The sequence below is a fragment of the Cupressus sempervirens genome, chromosome 2 (assembly GCF_028749045.1).
Source record: "Cupressus sempervirens isolate cs-2001-9-10 chromosome 2, ASM2874904v1, whole genome shotgun sequence".
NCBI classification, from domain to species: Eukaryota; Viridiplantae; Streptophyta; class Pinopsida; order Cupressales; family Cupressaceae; genus Cupressus; species Cupressus sempervirens.
In genome coordinates this window covers 330,429,551-330,444,675 of record NC_143119.1, presented here as the reverse complement: position 1 = coordinate 330,444,675, position 15,125 = coordinate 330,429,551, and positions in this window count along the sequence as shown.

Below are 15,125 nucleotides of genomic sequence, written 5' to 3'. Positions count from 1 at the left end.
GGGGTTTTCCCATGAGGTTTTCCCTCTTTCTATATATTCAAAGAGATTGCATTGCATTTGTACATGGGTACCTAACATGGCTTAGTAGTCGAGACCCATCATACATTTTCATTATAGCTTTCATGAGCTTAAGTGCATTCCCCTAAGTTGCACTTAAGGGGGGTGTTAGTGTAAATAACTAATTATTATTACACTTTAATTAAGTTTACTTAAGTTAATGCATTATTTTATTATTTTTTAGTTAGACACCTAGGAGCATGCATACTCATATGAGGTTTCTTTTTGACAACACAGGAGTTAGCAACTCTAATTTAGCACATGGTGTCTACAACACAGGAGTTTGCATAATCAACTGAGTTGTCATATAGACAACACAATTGTTCGCACTCTAATTAAGCACATGGTGTCTACAACATCTTTTTATTTGATAAACCTATCTAAGCTTATCCTCTCACCATTGCACTAACTTCTACGCTCAGTGGAGGATAATCCACTCTTGGTGGACATGTGCTTAGTTGTAAGGTTTATCACTTTGCTGACTCCTAGTCATTCTAGAGGCCTTTATATATAGGTACTTCTAGTGTGTATGTACACAATGATATTTTCATTATTATTATTTTGATCATACTTTATTGGTCCATATTGTGCTAGTGCTTGAGCTTCTTGATCTTGTGTGATTCTACCCTAAGGTAAAGTCTTACAAAAACAACATTCTTTCATTACCCAACAAATTTTATCAAACAAGGTTTATCAAAGAGCATTTTTTTAAAATCATTTCATCTTTTTCTTTTTATTAGCTTTCTTAAGGTAAAGGATTATAGGAGCATCAATATATTCCTCGCTTTCTTCCTCTTGTGGCAAATGTAATATCAAATTATGATGCCTCCTATTTTGAGGAGCATGAGGTTGCTGCACTAAAGGGGGCTCTATTGTGATAACAAGTAAATGGGTTAAATTGGCATACTGATTTTCTTTTTTTTATTATTACAATTATTTCATTAACTAGTAGAACATAACATGCATTTTTCTTACTTGAAAATTTCACATCGTGTACAATAGCATTCTGATTTGCCACCACTTCATCATGTTGAACACTTTGAACATGCTCCACTCATTTACCATGATGTTCAACATGCTCTAAGATATTCAAAAAAGGGTAACATCTCAAATTGCAATTGAAGATGTTAAATTCTATTCATAATTTCATAATTAATTTCCAATAGAAAATTGATACCTCTACCACTATGATGCACATCGTGCCCTTAATCACGTACAGGTTCTATGATAGGATTTGAAGGCTACAATCAAATTTTACATGCATTATTATGTAGTCAATTTATGTTGGAAACTAGCACCAAAAAAGAAATTTCTCAACTATTCAATTTTATTTACTTTTCATTTGACCAATTTACATGTGTCTCATTTGACACACTAGATTATTGGGTATGGCTTTTTAAGATTCTTGGTGTAGTCGTGCAGCCATAATTTTATATTTTGTTGGCTCATGAATTAATAGCTTTTCAATAACCCAATGATATGAACAAATACATCTAGGGGCAGCTAATTCCCATGTTCAACATACTTATTCAAGCATCAGGGCCAACTATAAGACTATAATCCTTCTTTATGCTCTACAAGACCTAGGTGGGTGAACCAATAGATTGTATTATGTGACCAACTCCCAAAACCATAAATCTGAATCTATTTTTAGCAGATGAAAACCCTTGAATCTTCTATGCTTATGCAAATTGCAAAGATATGAAATAGCCAATAACATGACATATTAACTTGACAAGATAAGTGAGGGAAAATCTCTTTATTTCTTCAACATAAAAGGGAAAATGAATCTAATTAATATGTTGAATATCAGCTAACCAAGAAATGAATAACAAAACATTTAGATCCTGTAGCCGATCAATGTCTTATCTATTGGGAAATTCCACAAATTACCAACACACATCCTTGGAAATCATTGATACATCTGATATATCAAGACTCCAGATCTATCTTATCACTTTGTATAATAGACATCTACATCATTTTTGAATCTCATCCTCGACCTATCACTTCACGAAATTTGCAACCCTATGATGATAAACCAAGCATTTATATGACTCCTTCAATCACAAGAAAAATATATCAACACATACAACCTAAAATAGGATGCAACTAGTTTTGTGCTCTTTATTCACAAACCACAGAAGATTACAAATAACATAAATAGGAGACAAGAATCAGACTAAAGATAAATTCATTTGATGCACTTTATTTATTTCCTTGAAACAAATACATAAACGATCTATGAAAATGACTCATAAAAAAACTAAATAGATCAAAATTATCTATTGAAATTTCATTAATGGTGTTCCTGTATAGAGAGAAATGCTAAGAGTGGTGGAAACCCAGCTAAGAACTAGCTCAGAAAACTTAAGAACCAACCCTTACAATGAGAGAAAAACAGAAAGATATAGAGAAAGAAGAAGAATCTGGATCTGATATAGAAGTGACACATGTCCACTTGAATCTTCATCTCATGTTATTGCAAAGCCTCTCTCTTCTCTCTTCTTTCCATCCAAAATTAGATCTTATCCTCTTGCCTCTACTTGATCAAAATATCTTCAAACTGATGGAAACACATACCTGATTTGCAAGAAGACACAAAATAGCCAATAAAAATCATGCTAAAACCCATTCCATGTGATTTTTTAGAGGCAAAATAACACTTAGGAATATTTTTTCCCAAATCTAGAGCCAACAAACTCCCCTATTTTCTTTCCAACTAAGTATGAAGCTCAATGATGAAAAACCCCTTTCTTGTTGAGAATGCCCCTATTTTTAGAAAACTACCTATAACTTTTACCATGGATGACTTGCACATATTCTAACTACAAATTTCAAAAATTCATTCTCCCCTTTCTGACAATTTATTACACTTCACATTTTGGACAAAATGAAGCTCGTGGTGCTTGTTTGAAAAATCTAACCCTTGGCCATGTTTAGAGCACTTTAAATGTAAAAAAAAATTAAAAATTCATATAGTTAAAACTATACAATATAATCAAATTTATTTCAAATTTTTAACTTTTCCAATCTCAGAATGAGCACTCAATTTTTTATTTTAATATTTGAGATTTTTCTATTTTATATTTCAGCTTATTCCTCCTACCATCTAGGCACCACATGACACATCCTCATTGGCCAACTTCACCAAGAAAGACCCACATCTCCTTGAGCACAACTTTGCAATCATTTTCTTCACCCTAGCATTAACTATTATGATCATGTGTTTACCACAATCATACCATCACCATAGTTAATCTTAACTAGCCTTTAACCACCTCAATCACATGAAACAAGCATTTTTGCACCTTCAGAGCCATTTTCCTTAATAACATGATTTAACCAATGATGTTATGACTGGCTATTAATTCTCATTTTTGCACCCTCATTATGGTTAGGCCTAACCATGCACTGACCACTCCAAATTTGTGATTGCTCAAGCTTTCCTTGGTTTTCATGCCATGTGGCACCTATCAATTTTCTATTGATGACATCATGTCTTCACCTATGTGTGCATTCAAACTTTGTTTATTGGTCATTACTCCCAGCTATCCATTTGAGTGGACCCCTTACATGTGAGCCTTGTATCTTAAAAGGCTCACACCTTTAAGAAAATCTATAGATGTGTATTAAGGTATTTAAATAGCTCTAAGGCTTTCAACATAGGCAATGTGGGATAATGGTCTGAGACCATTGTTCCAAAAGCATATGCCTATAGACAAATAGCGATCTGGGCTTGCATCTACATAAACCTTTTTACATATAGAAAGATGCTAAAAGTGATGATGGGATCCTCTAGGCATGCCTCACCTTCCTCGGTGATTTAAATACCTCTTTAGTACTTCTCACAATGCATCCTTCCTTGTTAATGGGAATCATAGTTTGAACAAAAGCCTCCTCTCTGCATCTCTTTTCAATGATGCCTATATCATACCAATACTATCCCAATATACCTTATGTAAACATGTTTAGACTCTCACAAAAGAGCATCAGCTAAAAATATGTTTGGTCTTTATAAACTCCATCTGTTATCTCCATTATTTTAATAAGAATTGAAAATGTTCTTTACGTCTCCACCCAATCACCAGAGGGTTGTCAAACACCAGGGAAACATTGCATAATCCTTGGAAAATACAACAATATGAATTCAAGCACTAATAATTGCAGATCTAATTGCTTGTGGGATGAGTTCGCCCCAATTAAGATTTTCTTTGTCAAAAAATCTTTCACTTTGACTAGATCTAGGGCATGGTAGATGGCGGTGGCCAATGTCAATTTCACATTAGGTCTACAATGATTAATGAAAACATCATACAATGGTTGTCTCCATGGTGCTAATGATGAAGCATATGGATTTGGATATAAATGCATGAAATAAAATTGAGCAAGGCTTGAGGAATTAAAAGAGTCTAGATTTAAGATTTTCAAGGATTTATTATGGTAACTGACCTAAAGGGAAGACATACCAATTTAATAGGCACATTTTGAGCAATGACTAAGGGATTGCATGTAGACGCCTAATGGTCTATGGATGTCAAAGAACAATCCTGCCCTCTTGACTTCCAAAATGAAAAGTGAGATGAATGTGCATGATAATAAAGGTCTCCATCTTCAGAAATATGTTGCTCACTTGAATGCTTGTGACTTTTAGTTCATCTTTTCAAGCTTGAATTATTTTTATCATGATGTGCTTTCCTAGAAGAATCCTCCAACAAGGGATTAATTACTATAGTTTCCTTCACTTTATCTTGGTGAAAACTATGTAATAAATGGAGAAGATTCCTTTTCAAAATGATTTTCAATAACTCTATACTTTTTCCCATCTTGATGATCTTCTAAGCTCATCTTCTTTCCATCTATATTCTTATTGTTCTCAATTATATCCTTCTAATCATAATGCCTTGCCTTCTCACTCGGGTTATCTTCAATTTTATGAATATCATGTTCATTTCTAAGAACCTTATTTTCTTCAGCACACATATCATTATCAATAAACCCATCATAGTACTCATCATCTAAATCAACTTGTTCTTGTGTTGAATCACACTTTGTATTTCTACTCCCACTATGCATATTATAGTCTAACAAGTCCTTCTCTCTTGATGTAGTGCAAGGTAGGAGAATCCCCAAAGGAGATGTCCTAGCCCCTAGCAAAAAAGCACACAATAGAAGAAATAAATAATAACATAGATAATTAGATCTAAAATAATGCCAATTCTCATAATATAATCATAAAATTTACATCCAACATGCTTGGTTGTAAGGCCTTCTAGGTTAGGACCAAATGCATAAGCAATTACAATAGTAATTTAACAAGATCCCTCAAGATCTAATCCCAACTCTAGCTATTCTAGATCCACAATCTAGTAGAACCTCCAAGGAAGATCTCAACTTGTGCTTGCAAGCCCACTAAGAAATCTCCTTGTTTCCCAAGCCTTAGCTACTAGCCCTTCTCAAAATTTGCTCCTCTACCACCTCCTTTTCTCCAAGATGGATTAATAATGACTAAAGGCTTCACCATGACCCCTACTTATACCAATCTAAGCCACAAGTTGGCCTAGTATGCTACAAATTAAATATCCCTTACTTTAACTACATGAAGAGGCACAATTTGGCCTCCAACAAAAATTAAATACCAAATTCCTTTAAAGGCTTACAATACTTATTAAATATATCAAAATTAAATACCAAAGACCCAAATAGGTCCACTCAACTATACTAGAATCCCTTAATCATGCAGGATAGCCAACTACCCTAGGATTCTCTTGCATCAGATGCCCCAGTTGCAAAAATATGTTCTCAATAGCTAGAAGAATGTCTCTTGGGTTTCAACACAAAAATTCCAAACTAGGTCTTCACATACATGTCCTCCAAGTCTTCAACTTGTACACTCTTTCCCATTCTCTTCTTCTACTTCTTCATCTCCATCCTTAGTGTTCCACAAGTTTTTTATCCATATTGATTGCTAACCCTTTCAAAATCTTCCAAATCAACTTAGCAGCCAATACTCAAGTTCCTTATACTAACCTCTTCATTCTATAAATGAATCAAAGAATGCTTCTTTCCACCTTTCTCAATTGTAAACACATTTTTGACACAATCGTGCATAGCCTTGCAATCATACTGCCAAGGTCTACCAAGAAACACATGACAATTATTCATGTTTACAATATCAAACAAAACTTGATCCTTATACTGACCAATCTAGAAATCAACAAGGCACTGCTCCCTCACTTTCAAAGCACGCTCACCTTGCAACCAGCCAATCCTATAAGGATAAGGATGTATCACTATCTTCAAACCAAGTTTTTGAACCATCTCCTCAACAACAAGGTTATCATTACTGCCACCATCCACAATCACATTGTAGACTTTACCACTAGAGTTACAATGAGTCCTAAACAAATTAATCCTCTTACAAGATTCCAGTGTCCTCTAGCCAACTAGTACTTGTTGAGCTAGAAAACTCTCTCCTTGCTCAGGTCCATTGTCTTCAACCTCATTCGTAAATAACAACTCTTCTGTCACCAGCCTTCTATGAATACTCATATGATCTATTTCCTTCTTCATGACATTTGAAACAAGTACCCTTAAACTCACCTCTACCTATCCTTCTCTTCTAATCAACAGGTTTTGGTTCATCTTCTACACTCAATTTAGCCTTTGTCAAGTAATCATGCTTCTCCTTCCCTTGGGAACTACCTTGATTCTTCCTCTTTAGCCTCTCCTCTTCTCTCAAAGCATATCAATATGCATCCTCAACCAAAGAAATATTTAGCATACCAACCTCATCCTAAATATGAATCTCAAATCATTAATGTATCAAGCTACCTTCTCCTTTGACAATTCTCTATGCCTAGACTGAATAGTCAACTTGTAGAACTCCTCTGTATAATTTTTCACAGTCATGTCCTCCTTTAGATTCTACAACCTCTTAAACAAATCAATTTTATAATCAGTAGGGATGAACTTAGCCTTCAATTTAGTTTCCATCAACCACCATCTAGTGATCTTCATTTCACCTTCCTCCTCTCTATCTCTTTGCAGTTTATTCCACCAAAGAGTAGCATGTCCCTTCAACTTAGTTTACACCAACCTTACTTTGATGGATCCTCAATATCCTTGAGCTCAAAGTAGTCTTCCAATTCACTAATCTAATTAATCAAGTCTTTAGGATTTAAAGTACCCGAGAAATTAGAAACCTCCATCTTATGCTTCAACTTCAACTAAGATCTAGGTCTAGCAAACTAACCAACCCTATTTCCCATAGGTCTCTCGACATGATCAGTTTTGGCCTCACCACTCAATCCAACAACTTCAAAGTCTTCAGTAACTTCCTCATAACCATATTCAGTGCCCATATGCTAAGGTACACCACCTATAGCACTTATGATCTTAGTGATCATATCATTCTTCATCAACGCCATCTCAGATCTAAAACTGGATTTAACCTCCTTTATTTTAGATCTAAAATCTACTTTAACCTTCTCCTAGATCCTTTCTTCCATAGCATCACTAAGATCATCAATCACCTTAGGGTCCAATCTTCTCATAGGCATCTTCCAAGATTTTTTCAAACCCTAATAAATCCACTTCACAAGACCCTGTGAAAATTGCCTCAACTTTGGTGCTCAGTCTACACACTCAAGAAAAACCTTCACTCTGATACCACTTGATTCAATGCAAGGCAGGAGAATCCCCAAAGGAGATGTCCTAGCCCCTAGAAAATAACCACATAGTGGAAGAAATAAATAATAACACAGATAGTTAGATCCAAAATAATGCCAATTCTCATAATATAATCATAAGAGTTACATCAACATGCCCGGTTGTAAGGTCTTTCGGGTTACAACCAAATATATAAGAAAATACTCTAGTAATTTTGCAAGATCCCTCAAGATCCAATCCCAACTCTAGCTATTCTTGATCCACACTCTAGTAGAAACCTCCAAGGAAGATCTCAACTTGTGTTCACAAGCCCACCAAGTAATCTCCTTATTTCCCAAGCCTCAACTACTAGCTCATCTCAAAATTAACTCCTCTACCACCTCCTCTTCTCTAAGATGGATTAATAATGACTAAAGACTTCACCACAACCCCTAGTTATGCCAATCTAAGCCACAAGTTGGCTCAATATGCTAGAAATTAAATATCCCTTATATTAACTACTTGAAGAGCCACAAGTCGGCCTCCAACAGAAATTAAATACCAAATGCCTTTAAAGGCTTACAATACTTATTAAATACATCAAAATTAATTACCCAAGACCCAAATAGGTCCACTCAACCCCACCAAAATCCCTTAATCATGCAGGTAGCCAACTACTCCAAGATGCTCCTGCATCATCTCTTTCCCTCGAATTTTATCAGTCTGGTGAAGTTAGTCAAACCCCAAAGTGGGTCCAACTTTTTAAAAAAATCATTTTTAAGTGACTAAAATTTTAGATTGATCTATCCAACTCCTTATATTTATTAAAAACAAAAGCACTCACCGCTTGATCATTGAAAAACTCACTTTACCCTTTTTCCAAAAATTGTTCACTTTGTGCTGAGAGGTCCTCAAACTAGCCTTAAAAACTAATAGAAACACCTAATTGGCTTCTAATATCTGATATGTATGTTCTTTAGTCCATAAACTCTCACCTTATCAAATTTTGTTTCATTACAAAATCTGGGTCAAAAGATATTGACCGTCAAAGTTGCTCGATTGAAACTACTTGCAAACAAACATGTCAGAAGACAATAAAGTGTGTTTGGTTTTGGCTTTGAAAATAGGTCAAACAAAAACTTGAAGGCTTGAAAACTATGGAATTATTTTACCATCATGAGGAGAGCACTCATAATGAATAACTGAGTGAATTTGGTAGGCATTCAAAGTTGGGTACTCAGAATTATAGGACTGGGAACATTAGCAGAACATTGATTTTTGCAAATGGAATGGACCTCGAAAAGTGCGTAGACAGATTTCTCAAGACTTGAAAATTGGCACACTTAAAGAATTTTTAGAGTAGAACACACTGGTATAATTCATTTTATCTCATCTATCATGGATTCAGAGTTATGACATCCCAAACAATACTACACATCAATATATACTTTTAGACACTAGTAAAACTTCATAAATTGCATTTGGAATCATGTTTGAAAACTAGTCAAATGGATTCATCATAGGCTCAAATATAAAACATAGCAAGTGTCTAAACCATAGAATATAATGCAAAAGGAATTTTCTCATTTCCTTTAAATTGGGTCAAAGTTATAACCGATCAAACAGGGCTTTTGAGAATTCTAAGAAATATGCATCAGCATGACAATAGTAAACAATCAACTTTGAAGAATTCAAAACCTAATCAAAACATATTGAAATGACTTGAAATATGAAACATAGGTTCTTGGATATGCATAGAAAATACTCCCCAAGTGGTGAGTCATGAAACTTAATCGGGTGCAAGATATTCAATTGCAAACTAGGCTTCATGTTGTTGTTTGACACTTGGGCAAAATGCAGATATAAACAATGCTAAAGTTGACACTTCACAAAATGATTCAGAATGACAATTTAACAATATGGGATGCATGCAAATATTGAATGAAAAGTGTTATAAACATAAAACACCTTATAGGCCTCAAAATGACAACTGGATACACATGCATTAAAAGCACTTATAGGGGCTCAAATTTTAGAATGGTACTCAAAATCAATGATGCATTTTTTAGTCCTGTCATAGCTTCCTTAAAGGAAATTTTTTTATCTTCATCTGTGTGCTCTACATTAAATTCTATGCCCTATATTTTTTGCTTAATATCATCAGTTTTTCATCTATCATTTGATTAAACAAAATTTTTTTCCACATTATATAAATAAAATTATATGAAATTCCATTGCTGCTACTAACAAGTCAAAAGTGAAGATTCATATAGCCACCAGAGCCAAATTTGTGTTGGCCAATCTTTTGTAGTCTCATATCTGTATCTTTTGTTGTGTCCTATAGTTTATGAAAAGTTTGAAATATGTTAGATTATATATTTACAAAGATCACTAATTAGTGCATGATTACATTCAACTTAATACTATCATTACATACCTTGTTTTGCCCTTTTCTAGTTCAATTCCTTTACCAGGTAACATTTTCTCTTTTGCATCTTCTATTATTTCATTCCACTCTATCAATGGAATCATTGGAGGACACTCATACTTTGGGTTATCCTTTAGACCCCTTCTATATTGGTCCCTCATAGTCTTTATATGTTTCAACGCTCTTTTGAGAAGTGGGGCACTATCAAAAATGTTTTTTTTCCAAAAAGGTCCTCAAAAGATATAATGAGCTTTTTTTTTAATTTGAGACCTTGTTCATTCCACCTATTTTCAAAAATTAAAATTGTTAGATCAATAACTTTAATATAGTACAATAAATGGATGAAAAGAAAAATATTGTAGCAATGATATGAAACTATGTACCTTTTTATGTATGGTGGGTCAAAATAGCTTCAATGTCATTTCAAAAAGATGATCATAGAAAATATCATTTCCTACAAAAAATCATGGGATTATTAATCGAAAATGAGTTATGTATAAGTAAACTACAATTACGTTGTAAATAATAATAATTTTAAAGCACTTCAAAGTTTTGGTAATTTTAACGAAAACATAGTTTTCTTGTTCAGCAATAATATCCCCACAAATGAACCAATACTAGTCACACTAGTTGCTCTAGGAAATGGTTCAACTTCACTAGTAGTGGTCTTTTTTGTTCTATCAAATGTAGTTGTATCTATTAGTGCACAAAATAGGTCCATGAGTATAAAATCCACCTAACAAAAAAATCAATGCATGATTAGCACATTACAAAATATAGCAAAACAAGGTTTTACCAATTGTACTTGGTATAGTTGAATATGTATGCAAGTTCCTTATTGTTGACAATGTAGTCAGCAATATCAAAGTGGTGGCTGAAGGAGGCATTTACACTTCATCATGAGCTGAAGAATATATTGTTAGAAAATACATTTGCAATGGATAAATATCAAATGGGATGCTAGCTAGAAGCATTCAAAAATCAAAGTGTTATAATGTTGATGAAAAAAAACAATGTTGCACTAGTAGGGCCACAATCTTCTTTTATTGCTCATATTATTTTGCATGTAGCCAGTGAACTTCATGTACCGATTCTTTCATTTGGAGAAGCAAATCCAACTCTCTCATCATATCAATGTTGAATGATTGGTTTCTATTGGAGAAATGGATAGCTTCTTATTGTGGTTGCATATATAAATGATATGTATGGAATGATGGTAGTTGTAGTTGTGATTGGTTTCTATGGCTAGAAAGATATTGTGGTTGCATATACAAATGATGATTATGGGAGAAATGGAGTAGCTTCTTTGAATGATGCACTAGAAGATGTTAATGCTAAGATTGTTAACAAAATACCATTTCCTCCTAGAGTTGGTAAAAATGATATTGGAAATGTGTTGATGCAATTAGCTTTGATGGAGTCAAGTGTGTCTATTGTGTGTATGAATCTAGACACAGGTATTGATCTATTCTCTAAGGTATTGTACTTTGGAATGTTGAATAGTACATATGTCTAGATAGCCATAGATTGGCTCTCTTCCCTTTTAGACTTTGATGGACTTGACTATGAAACCATGAATTCACTCCAATTATTCCTTACTATACAGAGGCATATTTCAATTTCAAATCAAAAGCAAGCTTCTAGATTAAGGTGGAACAATCTTTACAAAACTAAGATAACAGATTTCCACTTGAATGCATTTGGGCTATATGCTTATGATGCCATCTAGACAATTTCCCATTTGATTTATAATTTCTTGAGGAAAGGAAGAAATTTTATTTTTACAGGTTGTCCTCGACTCTCCAATTTAAGTGGAAATGAAACAAAATTAATAAATTTAAAGGTTTTTATAGGAGGATCAGAGTTGCAGAATATATTGCTATAAAAAAAATTCACTGCCTTAACTCGTCTTATAAAATTTGATAAAACTAGAAATTCCTTTGGTTCTACTTTTTAGATCATCAATATAGTTGGAATGGGATTTTGCAAGGTAAGCTATTGGGAAAATCAATCTGGCTTGTCTATTAGTCCTCCAAAAAATAGAGTTGCCAAGTCACACATCTAGCAAACTGTGGGTTAGAAAATGATTGATATAGTATGGCTAGGTCAAGATAAACTAATACCACATGGGTGGGTATTTTCTAATAATGGTAAGAATCTTTTGATTATTGTGCCTAGAAAGGTTGGATTTCCAGAGCTTGAGCATACAGAGAAAGGCAACATCAACATGATGAAGGGCTTCATTATTGATGTGTTTGTTGTTGCAGTGACCTTGTTACCTTGTGCTCTTTCGTACAAAATTTGAACCTTTTGGAAATGGGAAATCAAACCCCAATTATGATGAGCTTGTGTAACAGGTTGCCTCAAAGGTTGTTATGTAGAACTATTATTATATCTACTACTATACTTTAAGATAATCATCTACTGGTTATATCTCTCATATAATTCTCACATTACATTTTTTGGTGCACTAGAGTTAATTTGCATATGCATACTAGGGGTATCTTTGTATAACTATGGTAGTACAAAAATTTGATGCAGGAATGTGATTTACAACTATTGCATTCTTTCTTCTCATAGGAGTTATTTTATGGATTTTGGAGCATAAATCAAACTATGACTTTCAAGGACATTCAAAGTAGCAAACCACATTGTTAGCAAAGACATTTGCAACATTGTTTGTTTTCATTTGCAATGGATAAAGATTAAAGTTAAGTGTTATAATGTTGTAAAGAGAAAGTGTTATTTACATGAAGGTTGTGCACTACAACCCTCACCATATTGACCATCCAGTCTCACAGGTATCACAAAATCCTATAAGAAGAACAAATAATATTTTAGATCATGATCCATAAGATACTATAAAATATAAACATCTATTGAACTTTTATTATTGCTTAAGATTAATTACTACTTACCTTCAAAGAATTGAATCTAAGTACCAATTATTATTTCAGTGCCTCGGTCTCTTCAGTTATGTTTCAGTTGAGGAAAAGTTTAATAATTTCATCACTATATTTTTTAAAAATTTTATGGGCCATGAAGATGGGGTCAATTCTACACGTGATATCATCTACAAATGATGTCTGACTTTCAAATTGCATTTGATCTACTATTATTTTCACTTTTTCCTATTAATAAGTATCAAGTTGTGACATCAATATCAGTAAAATTCCATCAAAATAACTCCAAAGCAAAAAAGAAAAGAGAATAATAATACGATATTTTTTCTTTATAATTTTTAAGTTATCGATGCGTCTGACCTAGAGGGGGTGGGGTTGTGGATGTGGAATAGTGCATGGATTTGGTAGGAGGTGTGGTGGGTGCTATCAGGGAGCATTTTTTTCTCCTATGGATGTGCACAGGGTGCTCTAGAGAGCATCTGGGCACATCCTGTGAGCACATTATTTAACCCAAGACCTACGATGCTTCCTTAATGGCATACAAAATAATATTTTCTTTTTATGATTTAGGAGCTTGCAATATGATTTTTAATTCTAAGAAGCTTTCCCTCAACTATACTCAGATGCTACAAGATAGCATATGGAGCCCACAAATTTATATTTATTAGTCGAGCAACAAATATTTAAGGTTTTCATATATTATAAAATCTTTCAAAATATGTTGTACACAATTATATTTTTTCATGAACAAGAAAATCAATAGGTGTGGTCAACTATTTTACTTTGTTCTCTAACATTTTACACTACTTGTGCATCCAATAATTACTCCAATGCACACTATCATTTTCATACAATCTTGCACAAACCACAAATTTGTCTTCCTAGCTCTAGATGTTCACAAAATTAAAATATTATCTACCCAAATAAAATATTTCTTAAAAATATATATACTTATGTACAGACGTACCCAAATGTATCCAAAATCCACCCCCCCCCCCCCCACAAAAAAATCCATGCATCCACGCATCAACACCCCGCACCTGCATCATCATCAGAACTATAGTTAGTAACTTAGTATAATTTGTACAATTACACTAATTAAGGTTTACCTTTACTGAAGAAGGTGTGTGAGATACATCCCTGCATTGCCTTGTGGTGTATCCATGTCGCCTCATGAAAAAGATTAGTAATTCTTAGCAATTATCAGTGAAATGAAAGTAATAGACAATAAATATTTTATGGAACAATCCATTTCATTTCTGATCATCAAGTTCTTCAGAACAATCAAAATTTTATAAAGGGAAAAACCTAAGACCAAATTCTGATTCAATTAGAAAATCAAAAGGTACATCACTCATACTTATCTAGATTTGTGATGTCCTTATTGTTAACCTAAGAACAAGATAGAAATGAAACACATATGTGGTCAAGGGGTGGCAGACCTTGAGCACCTCAAGATACTATATAGAAATTGGCAAATTGTACATAGTAGTTAGAAGTTCAACAAGGTAATTTGTATGCTCTTTCAATAAATTCAATAGCATCAAGGTCTTATCAAGGAAATATTAAAGTCTTATATATATGACTATTCTCCTATCTAGCTTCAAGTAAGTGCACAAGAGAATTGAGATAAAGTGGTGTGAGCCAGGGTTGAAGATATCAAGTACCTTCATCAGCATAGAACCAAAGTATGATCCAAACATTGAGCTCACAATAGTTTGGATGCCCAACACCCACCTTGTCAGTATGTGAATCATGACTTTAGTAATAAATGATAATTCCATAATCTACCATGTCCTTAAGATGACATCCTTTATTGATCATCATTGATAAAACATGAAGTATGATTCCTAATGAAGATATGGTTGTCACATCATAGCATCCATCCATTAATCATATATGAATACAAATCCATATCATTAATCATATAAAGATAAGAGAATAAAGTTAGCAAACAAAATGATAAGACAAGCATTGTGATCATCCAACAATTATTATCACTAAGGATATAACCAAAAAGAGCATCAATTACCAAACCAATCTACAATGAATGGTAATGTTAACCATGAAATATTAGTTAGCAAGCA